Genomic DNA, 20,214 nt, shown 5'->3' with positions numbered 1-20,214 from the left:
ATGTACAAGTTTTTCATTGGACTCATATATAATACATACATTATATTCATTACATATATATCTCATATATTTTGAACATGTATTCATTTCTATGGGGGATTGAAAAACATCGCAGAATGATCTTTCAGAATTTAAATAATTATCGTACTGGAATTTCGGCAATTGTCGAACAGAACACCTCACCATATGATCAAACAAACAAGGCCCTTGCATTTGAGCCACCATCCATTAAAAAACATCGCATAAACCTCTTACAATGATCGCACAGAATTTTAATAACTATCCTACTCGAATTTCGGCAATTGTCGAACCGAAAACCTCATCAAAAAAACATCGCCCACGCATCTGAGCCGCTACTTATTGTAAAACATCGTAGAAACCTCGTACAATGATCGCAGGGAGATCTAATAATTATCGTACTAGACTCTCGACAATTGTCGAACCCAAAACATTACTAAATGATCGAAAAAAGTTAAGACTGAGTAGTGATGTAACTCTCTCAGCTGATCAACGCCTTCACTTGCCTTTCGGCCACCAGAATGGAGACGTGCAATTTACATATCCCCACTGGACCGTGGGAAGAAGTTTTATCAGGGAAAAACATTACTATAACATCGAAAAATTCTCGTACTGGACTTCGAGTGATCACTTATCAGAGAACATTCCTGGTCAATCATCGAATTATTGAACACTCATTGTACTGAACTCTGAGTTGTTTTTTGAGGGGGAACATTACCATAGCATCGAAATTTTTAATAGCTAGCAGTTGACAAAGATCGAAAAACCTCGTAGAACTCTAATTTAGGACTGAAGGCAGAAATGTAGAATTGAATATCGTTAAAACATTGAACAAGTCTCGTGATGGTTCCTCGGCATTAGTTGAATCCAAAATATCGCCTTTCTGTTGAATAAATGTCACGGTCAGATTTGAAGATTCACTTATTTCGAAAAATTACCCAGATTTCGTAGGGCTATGGAACTCTATTCTAGACAGTGCAGAGCATTTCATGCATCAAAATCACAAAAAATTTAAGAATTATCGTACTGGATTTTTTCTTTCTTTTGGTAAATTGCCAAAATCTCCTTGCATTACTGCACGCAATTCAAACCGGGACTTCATTACAGAAGATGACTTGAACATCGAATAAATATTTCGCAAAGTTCTGGGGACCCAAGATTTATATCATATGTTGATAAGCAATTTATTTACATAAGATGGTCAACAAATTATCGACCAACTATTACCATTGGACTGTAAATATAGTGAACCGGAGAGTTCTGAAACTCAATGAAAACACAGAATAATATTTTTAAATGGATGAGTGCACTGAATTGAGCGAGAAGGGGGGGGGCAGAAAAGAACCTTTGTCAATCCGAGAAATCGCCTTCATTCTAGTTTTATTGAATCTTGCCGGCAATCAACTTATTTGATGTAGTGATAGATGGTGTAGAGGGTTCTGGATGGAATTGCAAATCGGATGAAGTGTTTATGTATGACCTGCAACAGGTCGATTTTTCGGCTTAAATAAATCCATTCGTTCGACTTCAATCAAGTCCATGTCGACTTGTGACGTTCTTTCTTGGAATAATCAACTTTTCAATTGACAACAACCACGAAATCCGCATTGGTGAAATTATTAGATTTATACTACTTGAAATTGGTCAAAAATGAATCGCAATCACGTCGACGTCTATTTGGATTTCTGCGCTTGAATGGAGAGGTATTCCAAACAATATCATCATCACAACGTTTGCATGACATTATTTATTAAAAAAATACAAAAAATGAAATGTAAGTGATCTACAAAACATACAGTAGACTGATCCATTACAACTTGTTCTGCACATTAGAAGGCACTTTTCTGGACTCTACTTGGAAGAGAAACATCAAAAAATGGTAATCATCATTCATTCCTCTTCACCTTGTCCACTGACTGTCGTTTCTCTCTCGACTTATTTTTATTTCGGTCCTTGACCAACTTGTTCGAGACCCACGAGCGAACCTCCTTCGGGCCAAAATCGAACACCTTTTCTGGTGCGATATCTGGGTGGTTCATCGCTTTGTCCAGTACCTCTGCGAAATAAGTGTTTCATTATGCAATTTTTGATATGTAATACAAAATTCCCCGAGGTGTGCAAACTTATCTAAAGTCTTAAATGTTCCATGAATGGGCAATTCACCCTCTACACAACTTGAATTTTCTACAGGGTATGTGTTTCGTCAGCAGTCTTGGCCAGTTGGTAATTAGGATGGCAGTGAATCGAACTTTCTTTAACCTCTAGAGTGTACCCCCTGAAAACATACGGTCTGTCAAACCGCTATTCCGTACAAAGCATATTTCCCGTTGATTTAGAGGAATAAATCGATACTAATTGTCACTCAAGGGTTGAACTAAGCCTCAAACCGTGTAGATCACACGAAAGGATCAAACCAGGAAGGTACAAACGACGAAGAGTCAAATGGGGAAGAGTCGAGCTGAAGAGGCAAATCGTATAATTGAAATCTCGTATTTATTTTTTTTAAATTTTGGTGTATAAATATCGATTATCATCATTTTTTCATATAAGTCTTATTTTTGACATGAAAATGAAAATCAGTCGTTGAGACATTTCCCATGAAGAATTACACGATTTTAGTGACAAATTTTGAATTTTTTTTTGTAAATTTATAAATAGTTATATATCGTGAAAGCTTTCATAGCGGTCCCACAGGCCAACAGTACACACTAAAGGTTAATCATGTTTTAGATCTCTTTTAATTTTTGTTCGAAATTGATGTAAGGTAAATATGCCTATGCTCCTCCTAGTCCCTATCGCATTGAAACCATTTTCACCGTTTTACGAAATGACCAGGCGTAAAATTCCTTTGAATTGATAATCTTCGTAAATTACGAAAGGGATGGACAATAACCAACAGTCATTCGAGGTTCCGTCATAACAATCAGTTATTAGAAGAGAGGAGAGAATAATTATATTCATATCAACTGATTCTACGAATCTGGGAACTCTAAAGCGATAAGTGAGGTACTAATTGAAGTTTTTCATATCCTCATATCTCCACTGCGTGAGTATAGTGACATCAAAACTCTCCAATAACGATTTGAATACTTGAAAACTCGTTAAAAATCGCTCATTTAGATGGATATTATTATAGGTGTTTCAGATATATAATATCTCTGTATATTCTCTATATATAGAGGATTCTAAGAATATTTCCAATGAAACTAACAGAAATTCCATACACTGAGAAAGAAAATTTCATGAAATTACTGTGCTATCATGGTGAAATGGTTCATTTGGACAGACCCGTTAAAATTCATGTGGCAGCGTCCCAATATTTGATACGCAATAGCAGCAATATTATTCGGATTACCGCGGTAAATTGTTGTATTTTGCAGCAAATTTTCCGATATTGACACAGGATTTCTTCAGCATCTGAAAAAATGCACCCATTTTAGCGTGCTCCATGGTAATTTTCGTATTTTTGTTATCGCCCTGTGGTTGACACATAACTTGCCATTAATTTTGAAAAAATTCGATGCATAGATAATCGATTTCAAAGGTTAGTATTAAACGATAATTCTATGATTCCAGTTACGTTGTGATGTGTTTTAGATTCAATTTATATATTAAATAGTGTCCGCCATTGATGAACATATAATCCGATATGAAAATTACAAATCGATATTGGGACATGGGCAAAACTAGCATGGAGGAAGAGTGAATGAGTATGGAGACGTGTCAAACGGGATCGAGACAAGCGACTCGCGATAGGGACGGGGGTTTTTCACGTGTATCGATCCTCAGTAATTAGAGGATAATAATCATCGCGATTAATCACGCTAGAGGATGCACTTTAGTATATTTCATGCTATAAACCAAATAATTTTTCTCATTTCCATATAAGAAAAAAATTACGTGTGAACAATATATGTTCTCTTAACTTGCCGAACGTAGCAGCATTAACCTTCTATCAATGTGGTGTACGGATTAATTTTGAACGATGCCAAGGGTTTCTTTCAGGCGGGTGAAATTCAAAATATATTCAGTTTCGCCAAAGAGAGAACCTGGATTTCAATAGCGGGAAGTAAGAGCGTAAGTGGGGCTATTCGGCTAAGGTTCCTCCTTCGACAAAGAGCAATTTCATCATGAAATCTGAAGGAGACGGTTGCACATATTTGTAACAAAATCACGGATGCGAATGAATTACAGCTCCATGGTGACAATACATTGAGTGGACTGTCAGATATATACAATCGGTGTATCTAAATCGGATTGGGTAATTGAAAATACGAATCACGGGAAAGGTTTCAAACTGTTAATACCGAAACATTTGTAACAATTAGTTTACATCTGCCTACAGTTAGTTCAAAATGGCAATGGCAAGTGTGACCAAAATTCTGACATAACGTAAATTGAGTAAACGATTTTGGAATGTGATGAGCCTGAACTACATCGCCAACTAACGAATACTGCTGACAAAAGTAATATGCTAGAACGTTCCAGGATTGTAACTTTTCACAGAGACAAGAATTCCCTGGTTCTCAGTATCAATTTCTGGTTGGATTCAGTTATTGCAGTACCACAGAGTGCTGGAGACATTAAAAAGTCATGAATTTGAGTGCAATTTTTACTGCACAGTAAAAAATTGGGAAAAAGGTCGGTGTGAACTTCAGCATTGGTTGCGTATCTCTTTAATACCGAACAATGCTACAGTCAACAGAGGCCTCTTTTCCCATTCTTCACTGTATGATTCTAAGCGAACTAATTAAACCAGAAACTTTTTTTCTTTGTGTTGTTTTGCTGTCCAACTTACGAGTTATCAGTTGGGTTTCCTTGGGGTCGACGAACCTGAATCCCTTCGGTTTCTCCCGAGGCTGGTTATACCGAATCACATTACGTGTCTCCCGATCCCAAAGGTTCTGCACTACTCTGTAGCACATGTCTTGTGGGGTCAATTCTTTCAACAGACTCTTGATGAACAGATCAGAGAGCAGATATTCTTGCTGAGCTTTGGGAATCTGAATAAAAAAAAAAATTATGCAACACCATGGATATACGTATCACCGAATATCCCTCGAGCTTCAAAATGAATCGAAGTATTTTCCACAAACTTCCCTGCATACAAACCATTTTTTTTCACATGCGAAACTTGACATATTCAGTTATAATACCCCGAGTACTTGGAAATTACCGGGTATTTCCCGAATATTTCGTTGTTCAAAAACATGTGCGTGAAGTTCGGCCGTGCCAAACTTGAGTGAAATTGAGAGAAATACCTGATTATTTTCGGACCCATAGAAGCAGGGGAAGCAGGGGGTTTGACATTTTCGTGGTATGAAATTGGCTGAAAAAATGTTTTTTTTTATTACTCAGTAAAAGCCGTGGTATAACCCAAAATTATCTATTTCATACACACCACGTGATTTCAAAACCGTTGCTTCTTTTGGTCGGAATTTGGATGGAAAAAATAATCGTTTGTATGTAACGAAGTTTGCGAGAAATACCCGATCATTTTGAAGCTCTTCGGGTATTATAAGCGATAATTTCCGGTTATACCACGGCTTGTTGCTGAGCAATAAACGAGTTTTTGAACTGATTTCAATCTGAAACAATTCAAGGAGCATCAGATTGCAGCGGTATTTATAAAAAAGAGTGAGGAAAAGAATATCGAATCGCAGCTCCTGCTGATCGAGATGTGAATAGAGAGAATAATCCGCCGAGAAGTCCTCTTACTTTGAAAATTAATCGTGTATTCCCCTTAACCCTCTGCCGAGAGTAAGAGACCAAACTGTATCGGTGTGATCAAAGAAAGAGAAGAAACAATCACGTGCGGCCCAGCTATGTGTGAGTGACTACCGTCACAGACAGGGTTTCCCTCTTGCACTGACCCATGATCGTTTCACAACTATAGGAAACACGTGTGCCTCAGGTTTACACATTCCTCGGAATGGAGTTTTTCACTCATGTTTGTAGAGAAAATGATCAATCACATGTATAAACCACAATTTCTCTTAAAGTGTAGTATAAGAACAATTATTATCTCTAGAGCGAGGTGCGTGGCACCAGACCCAACAGTACTACCGTTGGCTTTGCTATCTTCAATGTTACACACACACGTACAGCCTTGACTGACCTTCCGGTGGGGAGACGGCGATTCTCGTCGAAGGGTTAAGTCACCCTGCTGAGCAGCATGTATGCGTGGAGTTTGGCAACAGTTTGACTCAGCAACCCAAGTTTCGGAAAATACTCAAGAATTTTCAAGTACTCGGGGTATTATGACTCGTGACAGGATTTCTAAAAAATGCAGCAAATTTCATGGATATTTCCTAGCACATTATTCGGTATATTCAGGAGCCTTGGGCACAATTAATAAGTTAATCGTTGAAAAACTGAATTTAACACGTGTTCCGATGACGTTCGAAGAGAGAAAAAAAAAATAATGGAAAAGTGCAGCCAAAGTAACAAAACTTCACTTATGTACGGCATACTTATAGGTTGACTTTCCGCGAAACAAATGACGTCGGTTCAGAGTATTGTTCAGGTAATATTGAGACAAATATTTCAAAGTCAAGACGCACAGCTGTAAATCGCGACAACATTTCAGCTATGGATTGGGTGTGAATAAACGTGGTAAATTGAAACATATGCGTCTTGCACTTCGTTAATTTCGCCGTTGATTCATATGAGCCAAAAGAAATTGAAGTGAATGAAGGATTTCTCGGCACCAAAAATGACGGACATTCAACTATGTGTAATGGCAGTGAGGTACTGTTAATAGATGGAAATTTAATTCTTACTTCAAAAATGTGCTGCTGCTGGTGTTCTGCAAATGCATCTTTAATAGTTTCTTCAATTTTCTCCTCTATTACGTCAACCAGGTGATCGTCTTGTTTCCGTCGTTTTACGCTTATGAAAATTTTTTTTATATCGTTCAATTACATCTGCATCACTATCTCTTGCCTTCATCAACTCTCCATTCTCTTCGGAAAACTCCTTGAGATTTTTTCGAGTTGTTCAATGCGAGCTTCCTGCGTTGAACTGCTCAAAGGATTTTGATGCGACAAGGATTTTGGATTGGACTGATTCACCTGAAAGAATTTTTTTTATTCTTTTATTATGATTATTTTACATCGCACGAATCTGTGCAATCCGACTTAACGCACGAGTTGCGTCATGTACTTTATGTTACAAGTGTGTGTAAACTAGAGGTTAGCAGATTTTATAAAGTAAAATAACGTCCACGATTCGGGCAGAAATTTCGTTTTCCACACGTGTGATTACAAATCTCGCCTGAGATGAAATTTAATTTACGCCCTGATTGCGTGATATACTATACAAAGAATCGAAACGCATGTGCTTACCGATTTCTTCCCGCCGGAAGTTGTTGCAAGGGCCTTTTTGCCAGTAATTGCCATAACATGAGCCGTACGATTATCACCAGATGGCAGTCTGTGTTCTTCAACAACTCGAGGTTTTTTCTGTATGAATATGACAAATACATTATTACTTGGCATTCGAAGGTATTTTAAGATTTTTTAAACTAACTTAGCGCGAGCCCTTGAGAATTATTGTGGTCTCATAACTACAATAATGATTGGCTCCAGCAGAGACTAGCAATTGACGAATAATGGGCAATCGATTGACTCATGGTCACTGCTCAACTGATAATCACTCAAAGATCGATAAACAACCAATGCGATCGAAATATAATTTATCGATAAAAGGGAGGGAGGTTTCATTGAGCTCAATTTCCTTACAAGGGTGTAATTTATGTAGTTTTCAGCATAAGTATAATTTTCGGAAATATGCTCAAGTCGCGCATTACGAGTCAGAATGAAAATATATTGGCCCCACTTACCTTGGATTGATCATCATCATTCTTTGAAACCTGCGTAGGGATCGACTGAGTTTTCGATTTCTGCACTAGTAAATCTGCAAGCTTTGCGAGATCTTCGCCAGGTGGTGATGAAGACAGGAGAAATTCATCAATCTGCATCATAAATAATATATCACTTTAAATTTCTGAGTTCTTGGAGACTTTTCATTTTAAGTATTTTTCATACCTCGGTGTATTAATAATACTCCCCAAGTATAGAAATAACATGTCCAAGAAATGAATTGATCAAGAGGGTGTGCGAATTAATATGAATAGAATATAAACGTTGAAAGAAAATTGGAAATATGAGGAATGATGTGCTGTGCTGAATGTCATGGCGCCAAAAAGCAATAAAGTACCGGGGTGAATAAGAGAGATATTTCAATCCCTCGTACCTATATTCTTTATCGAAATTCGTCGCGCGGCATCGATAATTTTCCGTATTTATTTTCTCCAAATCTAGTTCCGATTGCTAGTTTGAAATTATGTCGGATGGATTAATACATTTGTCTCTACTAGTGGAGGGAGAGAATTTTTTTTCCATTTTTTTATCAAACACGATTGGCAACTAACTCTGTGTTCAATTTCGTCCCGATATACCCAACTGTTTTTGAATATCTCTAAAACTATCCAACCTATTTTAATAGGTTTTTGCGAAATCAACGTATTGATGACGAATAAAACCTTACACATCCTAACACATCATTCAGCAACAGATCTGTAGGTATATGCTCACTGTTATATTTTCGATGTCACCTGCTTGTTTGCAATACCACCGCTGCTTATTTTTTTCGCAAAAAGACCGTCAAGTTTAGGATGTTAAGGTGGGATCAGGTATCTTAGCCAAGCGTTGGATGCCAGTCGTTGGCCAGGGTGGATTAATCGTTACATTTGATATGAGTAATTGAAGTAGAAGTAATGAAATATCACTCCTGTGCATTCGCGATAGGTCCAGAGGAATGAAAATATCGGCATAATATGCGCGGTTCTGACAGCCAAACTATTCATGTATCATCAATAATTGCAAGAACGAAATAATTATCACTTTCTTCCGGCCATTTTACCAATTTCCAACTTATCAGTTGACTTCAAAATTTTAATTATTCTAAAATTTTCCCTACTTATCATTGGATATAAAAACTTCAGGCTTTATATCACTTACAAGTGTGGAATTTTTAGGATCATTTTCAACATTTATCGTGCCCCAACTACCGTTCCCTAGTGCAGTCATCACTGACAAACCGATTTTGTTAACTTAAATCTCTTTCGTAATAGCCTGAATAAGGCAAAGTGGTGAAAACACCTCTCACGAAACAGGGCTAAAATATTATCCTGACTTGAGGTCGCGCAAGACTTACGAACGCCGTTGGTCGCGCCGTAAACGGAGCTGCATGGCAAAAAAATGAATAAATACCTATGCAAAAAATATGAAGATGATTTAACAATGACCTTCAGGATTTCGGTATATAATGAAATGTTTAAAACATTGCGACTGTGAGTATTATTATTAATTATTTATGGCAGTGCAAAGTGAAGTATTTTTTTCCAATTATTCAGCGCTGCGCTGTTCCGTAACACGGATCAAGTCATGGATTTTCGACATAAAAATTTCATTATTTTCTTTTCGGAGTTTCTTTTATGGAGATCATTATTGGTAAAGCTTTTATGCAAGATTTCCCTAAATTTCTCTAGAAATTTCTGAATATGTAATTTCATTCAATAAATAAATCAATAAGTGAAATAAGATGTGAAAATTTTTGAATATTTTTTAATGGCTTGAAACCAGTGTTATTGAAACCATTGTTAAAAGTGCGGCGCGGCGCGACTAACGAAGTATCCAGGTTGTGTGTAGAGTTAATTGCGAGGCAGAAAGGGAAGTGTTCAAGCTTTAAGCCCTCCAAGGATTCCCTGCTGCAAATATAACTTACTTGAGAATCAAGATTCGACAATTCCGAAGTAGGCTGACCCTGTTGAAGGATTGGTTCTTTGTCCTGCATCTTCTGGACAGGAATGTTGACTGCATCATGTGGCAAAACTGGCACATTGCTTCTGATGACAGCTACCGGCTCATCTCTCGCTGAAGCAACTTCGATTTCTCCCTGGTTTTCACGGCTATTGGGGCTCTGCAGAATTCCATCTTACTGCATGGCGGAATCGGGGCGATGGTCTGATTCTTCTACGCTTTTCTCTTTGTTGTGTTCTGAAATCTGTTGGGTTAAATGATACGTTAACTTTTTTTTTTTAAACGATCAACTTAGTACACGGAAAAAAAATGAAATGGTTGAGAGCTTTTACGATGACGAGGATTCTGCCGGAGATCCACGCGAGTGAAGTGCTTCGATAGAAAAACACCGCTACTTCATGCATTATTAGTCTTTACATTTTCTTATTCCTACCAATTCCATTGGTAGTAAGCTTCCGAATGAATTCACAGCAATTCTATTTCAAAAATGAAAAATGGCCATTTCTACTTAACTTTCTGATTTTATTCGATGCATAATCTCATAAAAATATTTTTCTGTTGAAAAAATTGATGTCAGTGAACCAGTTTTGGAGATATTAAGGATGTTCGGTGATGGGTTGATTAATAAAAAAATGTCTATGTGCCATTTTTTTTAGGAAAAAAATGATTTGTCGATAAACGGCTCTATAACGGATATGTACTCAATCTATCGATACAAAATTTTATACACAAGTGAGAAAAACGCTAATATCTCAAAAACTTTGTATCGATGGATATTCATAATTTGGCTGATCTTGATCGTAGACGCCCAGACGAGTATTTTGAAAAAAGAAAAATTGGAATCTGAGCAGTAATTTGGAAGATATTGAAGAAAATGGGTTCACATATGAAGTTATTTCCGGAAATATGAAGAATATCTGTGGAACTACTCGTCCGATTTCGTCCATCTACAATACCAAACTTCGTTACTATAACACCTGAAATCCTACGGAGTTTCAAGTTTCTATATCGATTATTTTTCAAGTGAATGTGGTAACAAGCAAATTGGTCGAAGAAATGAAAATATAACAATAAAATTCAATTTTTGCACAGCGGGGTGGTTACATTGCTATGCGATGGGATAGGTATCATCGTAACGATTAGTTCGATTTTTAAAAAATGAAATTGGTCCAGTCGTTCTTGATATATTTGTAAAAAATTATTTTTGAGAAATTGCTATATCTCTGTAACCATTCAACCGAACGAGCTGGGATTAAGCACAGATTTGGGTTCCATTGGTACCAATTAAGAACCAGAATTTACTATTTTTTGTAATGAATGTTCTGGGGTTATCGACACAGTTCTAGACATACGCGAAGATACTCATACATGAAACGAAACGTGAATATCTCTCAAAATAAATGGAACTAATGAAGCTCTTGTCCCACGTGTATAAAACACATATACGTACTTTAACCATCTGAGGAACAATCTTCATTGTTGAAGACTTCACCGACTGCGTTGGTTCCCAGGTTAACTTTGGTTTCAATGGCCTCCTTGCATTCTCCAAGGACTTCCTCAGTTGCAATAGGTCATCTGTGGAATTACGTAATTTCTCTTACTATTTTCGGTTTCATTATCTCCTTCTACTGAGGAAAAAATGCGACAATGGTTTTCTATAAATCCAGTTAAAAATTAGGGTAACTTGCCCAGCAGATGGACGACTCCATTTTTTACCAAAAAAACTCCCTCAATCGTCCAGCTATCGGTCTTAACCGTCCATCTATTGGGCAAGTTACGCTACCGTGCCGTATAGTTAAGTAGTTCCAACCACCAAGCACAAAAAGAAATGTAGTGTCAACACTGATAAAAATACATTGAATATATGCTACAATACTGCATTCCTTGGCGACAATATTCTCACATACAGTGAAATTCTTCAGAGCACAGTATTTAATTCTGTGGAATCAGTAATATTTCGTGAATATATTTTGTAAGAATCAGTGTCCTACTTATTTTACTGTGCTACGAGGAACATTGTCCTAATGAAATTTTCAATAAAAAATCATTCAATTTCGTGGAAAAAATCCGGATTAACTACTAATGCTTCGTACTCTTCGTGATAAACTTCACCTGGCAGAGTTCTTTAAACCCAATTGAGGGTGCAAGTATGATAATTTTTCTGGTGTTTTTGTTTCCGTGTAGTATACGATGTTAGCCCTGTACACTCCAACTTTAACTCAAGTTCTAAACGAAAATTCGAATATTTAAGAAGTGTATTTATATGATTCATTCTCATTCTTTTATAATTACTGAGAATTTATGAAATTTTCAGTAATTTCTTCCCTTTTTTTTCCAATTAATCATATGAATACACTCATACAAAAAGACAGACGTACCGTACGCATGATCTTTACACATAATACGGGATAACTTACTGGTGTCGTATCAATTGTTCTTTTTGTTTTTGTTTTTTTTTAAATTTATTTATTTTTTTTTATTTGGATTTTTTTAGATTTTTTTTTTCATTTTTCCGGCATTACGGGAGCGAGAGAGCTTATACCCGAGAGTCACAGAATGTAAATACCGCGCGTATAGATGTTTATACATCAACAATAAAATATTTGATTGCAACATTCTGAGCATTCATAAAAAAAAATGTAGTTCACTCACATGAAGTTTTTGCAATGACAACATCCTTCTCTGCACCATCTTCGAGAATTTTCAGGGATGAGGAGCGACCATTATTTGATGCACGCAGTACTCTTTCTGTGACAGGTAACTTTTCGCTGGAGTTGTTCCGATAAAAGAAGATCTCTTTTAACAGTAACACTTTCATCTTTTGGCTATCAAGGACAAGATATTAAGGAGGAGCAATATTGACACAATTAATCAGTAGATACGTAATTACAGGAATGCGTGATAGTTTCCATAAAACTGTTTTGCTTTCATCAAAATATGAGCCTAATATTTATCCTCCAAATGAAAAAAATTAAAAATTAAAAATGTAAATTATCGTGCAATTATTTCATTAACTGAAATAAAATCAGGAAAATTCTGGTAAAAAGTTTGGTGAAGCCCCACAAACCAATTCCGATTCTACGACAAAAAAAAACTAAAAACAAACAAAGTCGACCCGTGGACCTCTCACTGAATACCTTTTGGCCTCTAGCGCATGCAATGTATAAAGAACAATTTCACGAGTAATTTATGTGTTCAACTAAATTTAATTTATTTAATCTTCTCACCCAATATTTTCATTCTTCTCCAATGATGCACGTTCCTTCAATTTCCTTTTTCGTGTCCCCTTGGCAGGCATCTTCAATTATTATTTTAAAAAAGCACGAGAAACACTGAAATCAACCACACCGGTCACTGCACGACGAGGTGATCAATACGAGCGTTACGCAAATATGAACACTAAAGTCCTCACAACCGAGGGTGACGTTGACTCTGTGCGCACGCTCACGATCCCCCTCGCCGATCGTAACGGGTACCGTGGAGCACAATGGCATCGAAAGAGATCGCTAAAACATCGAACTAAAACGTAAAAAACATCGAAATGATCGATGTACTTGGGCACAAGCTCCGTCTTTCAATTCCCCTGCGCATGTAAACACTGACGCTCCGCGGTTTTTCGGAGAATTTCTGTTCGCAACTGTCGATCGTTAGACTTTTGAGAATTCAACGAGTGATTTATGAAATTCATGATGTTGAGCATTATTTTGTAAATTCAGGAAAAAATTAGTCACAAATAGAATAAATCTCACACTTGAAAGATTGATTATTCCCACGTAATCCTTCAGTGTTCAGGCGTATAAACTATGTGAAAAAGGAGCAACAGTTAATATGAATGATGTTACAATTTTACCGGAAGTACACTCATGCAATTTTTCTTGGTTTTTGCGCAGAGTTCTTTGATAAAATTTCTAGTTTTTCCGCCCGTGAACCCCTGCCTACGGATGCGATGACCAAAAATACTGTTCGTTACTCGCCCGATATCTCATAGAGATATTGACACATTAATACGACTCATTCTATGTAATTATTTTCCTTAATAATTCGTCGAGAGAAATTAATATTACTTCTTGATCATTGGAGAATGAAAGTTCATAAAAAATTCCAACATTCAAAGCGAAGGATTTCTGTGGTAACGATCTGAATCTAAATATTAATTTTACATATTTTTTAAATTGAATTATCGCCTCTGAAATAAAAAAAAAAAGAGTAAAGAAAACCTGTACGATTTTCAAAGTAAGTCTAATGATACAAACTGATTCTCAATTTGTATTGAAATACACATGCAATATACACGAAAAAAAAAGAAATTGAAATTATTTCTAAGTGTTGTTTTTTTGTGTGAACAGTGCGTTATCAATCTGTGATATTCAGCTAATCGGACCAGTTAAGCGATGTATCATACTATTCCAATACATCATACTATTCCAAAATTTTTGAAATTTCTCGGGCAGTTATGCATCGATAGTGATGGTATGTCAACGTTTCGTCGACAGATTTTCATCGATCACGATTCGTCCCCAGCTCTTTGCCAGCGAGATTCCACGATACGTTTAGCGCAGATTCTTTCAAACCTCCACTTTGTTAATCTAAAAAATGCTTCATCAATGTTTTTTCGATGTTTTTGGGATGATAATTTGGTCTCACATCTTGTCAATGTATCATTGAAATTATTAGGAGGGGGAAAGACATGGAATAATGCTAAATCGCAATAGCTTCAACCAGTCGTGACCGACGCGTGGCTGTCGAAAGATAATTGACAATAGTAGATCATTTTTTTTCTCATCATTTACGGTAACGCGAAGCGTAATAATGTGGTCGGGGGAGGATGATACTTTCGAAGGGGTTATCTGTGAAACGAAGGAAATGGTAAAAATTCCTGGGGAGCGCGAGAACACTTGGCTTTATTACCTCAGAGGTTATCGGTATCACGCGGAAATTCGCTCGAAAGAATTATCGGAGGAGGAGAAAGAGAAAAATTTCCGATGTATTTTTAGACGAAAGAACAGAGAGGGCTGTACAGCAAGAGTGGAGACTCTGATTAATGGACAGTTAAAAGTGACCGGTAAACATTATTGTGACAAAGATGAGCTCTTTCTAGAAGAGCGATTGATGTATCACACAATGCAACACGAATCGATCAACACAGACAAGAAGCCCCATAAAATCTTGAACACCACAGCCACAAAGTTCGTATCTTTTCACATTTTATATAAAGTATTATTCCCTCAACATCCATCCTTGTTTAGGCCTCAATTCAAAGACGTGCAAACCCGGTTTTCAAAATCACGCGCTGATAGTCTCATCAGACGTGCATCTAAACCCCTACGCGCTGTTCCCGATCATTTGGAAGATCTCGAGGACGGATTTACAAACGATTCCACACACCCTTTGCGTGACTATTTCAGGGGGAAAGTGAAATTTATTGATAAAGAGATGAAAGAACAAGTGGCCTTTATCTTCATCTCCGACAAAATGATAAAAGAATTGAATACAGCAAGGAAATTATTCATCGATGGAATTATGAAGGTAAATGTAATAATTTTATTACATAACTTCTTGGCAAACTCTGAAAAAATTGTCCACTCGAATAAACTGATTCAGTGGTTTTCTCTCGTTTAGCGTTCCAATTCTCAAGACAATATTCCAAGAAAAAGTACAAGCCAATTTCAAGGCAGTATCTGCTATTTTAAAATATCTTTGAATTGCTGCGGGTTACCTAAATATGCACGAGAATTTCATTCATAGCTTCTATTTCTCTTCTCATGTAAAATTAATACAAAATTTTGCCTATTCTCCATATAGGAGAAAAAACACGAATTACTGGAAAAGTCGATCAATCGTAAGATGAAACTCCGTCCGTCTTCTTGATTCTGTATCAAGCAAAACAATGCGAGAAGGACAATAAATTTTCTCTGCTCACCGAAAAAAACGTTGGAATGAGCCAAATAAATATTTCCCACTATTTTTGGGGTCATTAACGTGGAGGAGGGGGTTGCATGTATCGATCAGTAAATTCCAAAAAATTGAGAAGTATACACCGGTTCCGGATCAAAAGGCATTTCATGATATGTTGTTTTTTTTTTACCGAAAAAATTATGTTGTGTCAGTTTTTAGTGTGATTGATGCGGGGGCGTACAATATTGCTATAGAAATGCGCCTGAAATTTCATATGAATTCAAAAAAATAGAGAATGATGAAAAGAGATGCTATTGGAGGCCATTTTGGAATAGGATAATTCGAAAAACTATTGTTTTTTTATTTCTTGAGATTATAAATGCGTAAGAGGAAGTTGCTGATTAGATTGTAGCTATATGTTTGAATTTTCAATGAACTATAAAAATGGAGAAGGATTGAAACATACCTCATTGAAGGGTATTTTGCGATTCGCTAATTTTTGCGACCCAAATCATTTTTTTTTCTCGATTTTTGGGACCATTAACGTGGGATTAACGTGTAGGAACGGGTTGCAGCTAGCTGCATACACCAGGAAATTTCAAATCAATTTAAAAAAATAGAGGAAGATGAAAGGAAACTNACAGATCTGGCCCAGCCTTGGCCGGACACTGGCATGCCGGAGCTCGATAACCAAGCCTCAGCCAGCGGTGGCCCGGAGCTTGGTCATTGGGCTCCAGCCGTTGGTGTAACTGTAAGGGTTAAGTCGTAAGGGTGAGATGATGAGAATGGAATCATAGGGGTGGAATCATAAGGGTAAAATCTGAAGAGTAAAATTGTAAGGGTCAAATCGCAATAATGGAAAGGGGCGAAAAAATCATAAGACTGACATTCTGAGGGTTGAATGGTAAGGGTGGAAACTTGAGGGTAAAATATTAAGGATGTAATCGTAAAAAAATGGTGACATTGTAGGTGTTGAAGTCACATGTTACTCGCTAATTATTACGAAAAGAAGAAGAATCGTCATTCAACAGTAATCCCAATTGTTACAATTATTATTGTAATTAATTATTATTATTATTATTATTCATTATTGAATTAATTCACCGATTAAACTGTAGTTGAATCACTTGATATTTCTATCAACTGAATAATAAAACATTCAAGTCGAAAAAAACCGAGATGTAATTAATATGGAAGATGTGAAGTAGAGGTTTTACGAATTGCGCGGTAGACTAGTGGTTAGGGCGTCGGATTAGTAGTCGTGAGGTCGGGGGTTCGAGCCCACGTTAGGGGGTAATATTTTAAGTTAACAAAATCGGTTTTTCAGCGATGATTGCGTTAGGGTTTGGTAGGTAGGGCACAATGAATACTAAAAATCATCCTAAAAAATGTTAATTATTTTGTTTTTGTTATTATTGATAATTGCCATGAACAGTTTGGCAGCCAGTGCGGCACCAGTCGCATGCCGGTATTGATTTTTTTTCCTCGTTGAACCTATTACGAATGCTGAGGAGTAATATTAAATTACTTGTATTTCAATCACCCATATTATCATATTCATGTAATTAAGTAATGTTTAATTGAGCCTGGCCAACGACTGACAATCAACGCTGGGCCGAGATGAGCGCCCAGACCTGGCCCGATGTTATCATTCCAGGTTTCAACCAAGTCCGGCGCGATCCCGGTTGAGGAACGGGTCCCGAAGTTCGGCAGGCCGGCCACCGGGCTTGGGCCAAGCTCGGCCCATTCGTTTTTTCGTACGTGGGATAAGGGATTTTACGAAACAGTAGAGTCTCCCTATGATTTCGGCTTCGGNGCAGATGGAAAGAAAGAAGAATATATTAGACAAATACTCAAACGCCTTTTACCTCCTGGAAAATTCGTAGTAGCTAACAAACCTCTCTTTTCCGTAGAAAGTATCCTTACTCACCTAATCAAGAGATTTAGAGGTCAATACCACTTCGAGTATTATGTGAATAGAATACGCGGGCTGTTGAAAATTAAAAATGAACCCCTGGAATCGCTCTTGGAGCGATTGACAACACTGGTCCAGTTTGGTCTGGGTACGGTTTCTGGGGAAAATGAAGCTGAGAAAAAAGTCCTCGAAAAATACCTCCAGACAGAGGTGATAAAACGATTTAAAGAATATGCCCCTGCAAGCGTGAAGGAAAGTATTAGACGGAATAACCTCAAGAAAATCTCAGAAATCCTTACACAACTGGAGATAGACGAATTCCGAAAAACAGTCAAAGTACCAGCGTTGGAGATTGCTGATAACGGGCACAACAGGTACATCACGGAGTATCCCTTAATTCCAGTACATTCAGGGGGCTCTTTACCGCCTGAACTCAATGGGGAACAAATACCACCTCAGCCGAGATATCAATACCAACAAAATCGATCGTACAGTTAGTCGTATAATCAGTCCAATACTCCGACACCATCGTCAAACCATGGTCATCGAAATTATTCAGGACAGAGGCGAAATCATGACCTTTCCCGAGACCTGGTCACCGTTCTCCTAAATGAATATCTGCCATCGAACCGGAACAGGCAAGGCAATGGGTACAGACAAACACCACCTCGACCATCAGTATCACCACCGTCTATACCAGCACACACAGCTCCTCCTGGTGACCCTCCTGCGCGAAGCTTCAACTCCGTCATCGCCTACGATCAAACTCCAAACGACGAGGTTGAATCTGACTATGAGGGATTAACGGGAGCCGCAGAAAACCCTACCACGGATCAGATACTAGCTCTCGCTAACATCTTGGCAGCTAACCAACATCCTCATGCAGCCCCATCCAAACCTAAACAGAACCCTTGGGATATGGACGAGATCAAAAGTATGCTACAGCAAACCACAGCCCCACTCCAACAGCTTGCGATGAGTTTGAACAACCTGCAAACTCAGAATCGTCCATCGTTAAACCGTAGACCACTCTCCAGCTCTCCTTCAAGGGAACGAGAAGGGAGAAATATCCTGCAGAATCCTACGAGAACTCAGCAGAACAGAACCAGCACATCCATAGATGGAACCATTCCAAAGAAGACTTTAAATGAGATTGTTGCTCGCCTACTGAGTGCGATGACGAGCAGCCAAAACCAGCACTCACTGCACACAATGTCGAGCATGCATCCCAGACAGTAAAACCCATGCTGTGTAGAGTTACCAGTCAAATATCATCTCCCCAGGTGTAAATGCATTAATCGACACTGGAGCCTCCATAAACCTGATTGCGTTCCAGTCATTGGTGGAAAACGCCCTCATCGATACCACAGAAACAATCGGAATCGTTGGGTTGTCCAATCACGTCCTGAACTCCCTCGGAGTAGTTCGCCTTGCAGTGCATTCTGAAGTGGAAATAAAATTCCATGGGTAATGTATCACTAACCGTGGCTCTATTTTTTTTTAATTTTTTTTTTCCTCTTATATATAGTTTATTAGTTGTTGTAATCTATGAAGAATAACTGCAATTAAGTTGTTATTATTATTCTCTAAGCTCACTAAAGTGGCAGAACAACATCCTCAATGAAACTCCCAGAGGGAAGCCTCCCTAATACCTCGAATTCACAATCCAGTCAATTAATCAATTTCCTCCTAATTAATTGCACTATTATTCTTCGTATCGCTCTCGGCTTATAAGCCAGGGTCACGAAACGTGGACGTGACGATACCAGACCCCAAAAGATAACCCTCATACCGACCACCACAATTTCCTGCTGGATTTAAGATGGTATTTGAAGAGTTTGCAAACCATCATAACCTCCGCCTCTCCATCCTGAGGCAATAATTAATATGAAAGATGAGATGATTAAAAATAATTAAAATAAAACATGAAAATGATGTATGTTGGAACAACACCTAAGCCCGACGTCTTTTTTAACCTTGTGACGAGGCGATTCTTTATTTTTATTTGTTTTTATTTTATACTTTGCCCAACTACACACTGCCCCCTAAATAATAAAATCCCGCCACCGTTGGATACCCCTTCCCTCGATTTTCCCCTCATCGCCCCTCTACTCCTGCCACTGGATATCACGAAGACATCAGCCGAAGAAAGACAACAGTTCCGGCCCTACCGGATAAACTGAAGGAGCCATTGCTCCCCCCACAAACCACCCATACATGGGCCTCGGCAACCCACCGCCCTCGACGATCCCAGCGAGACATCCCTGGATTGTGCTCATCGTCACCACTCACCCGTACTGATTGGGCCCGATTGCTCCCGAATTCCAACCCGAAGGACTTCGGCACCTGATAAACCCCCACGAATCACGGAGAAAACGAAGGGACCGACACTCGTGTAACCGCTATCCTGGACACTGCCACGTGCGCCCCAAGTTAATTGAATTGTCAGTGAACATACCTCAAAGTCGATATATTTGGATTTTGTTGGGATAAAGAGGATTTTTGGTGCCCGAGCTCATCCCGGCCGTAGTTACTGTGCCCGTGGAATCCAGAAGGAGGAAC

At 38.1% G+C, this 20,214-nt stretch overlaps 1 long non-coding RNA gene across 11 annotated transcripts; it reads right to left on the bottom strand.

Moving 5' to 3' along the window:
- Window positions 1-1,760: 1,760 nt before the first annotated feature.
- Window positions 1,761-15,350, bottom strand: LOC107046827. Of its 11 annotated transcripts, XR_001461618.1 has the most exons (10): window positions 12,495-12,954; window positions 11,293-11,417; window positions 9,808-10,086; window positions 7,862-7,993; window positions 7,365-7,481; window positions 6,801-7,091; window positions 5,737-6,297; window positions 5,560-5,606; window positions 4,817-5,021; window positions 1,761-2,074 (listed from the first exon to the last, which is right to left on the bottom strand). It is a non-coding gene; the product is annotated as an uncharacterized LOC107046827 (long non-coding RNA). The 11 variants fall into 11 exon arrangements; XR_001461613.1 differs by adding an exon at window positions 13,070-15,350 and having other exon boundaries at window positions 4,817-6,297; window positions 12,495-12,667; XR_001461616.1 differs by adding an exon at window positions 13,070-15,350 and having other exon boundaries at window positions 4,817-6,297; window positions 12,495-12,638.
- Between the last annotated feature and the right edge of the window lie 4,864 nt (window positions 15,351-20,214).

This window comes from Diachasma alloeum, unplaced genomic scaffold (genome assembly GCF_001412515.2).
Source record: "Diachasma alloeum isolate Michigan unplaced genomic scaffold, Dall2.0 Dall_scaffold_02076, whole genome shotgun sequence".
Lineage (NCBI taxonomy): Eukaryota > Metazoa > Arthropoda > Insecta > Hymenoptera > Braconidae > Diachasma > Diachasma alloeum.
The sequence above is the reverse complement of the archived record's forward strand: the minus strand, read 5'-3'. Positions and strand labels throughout refer to the sequence as shown.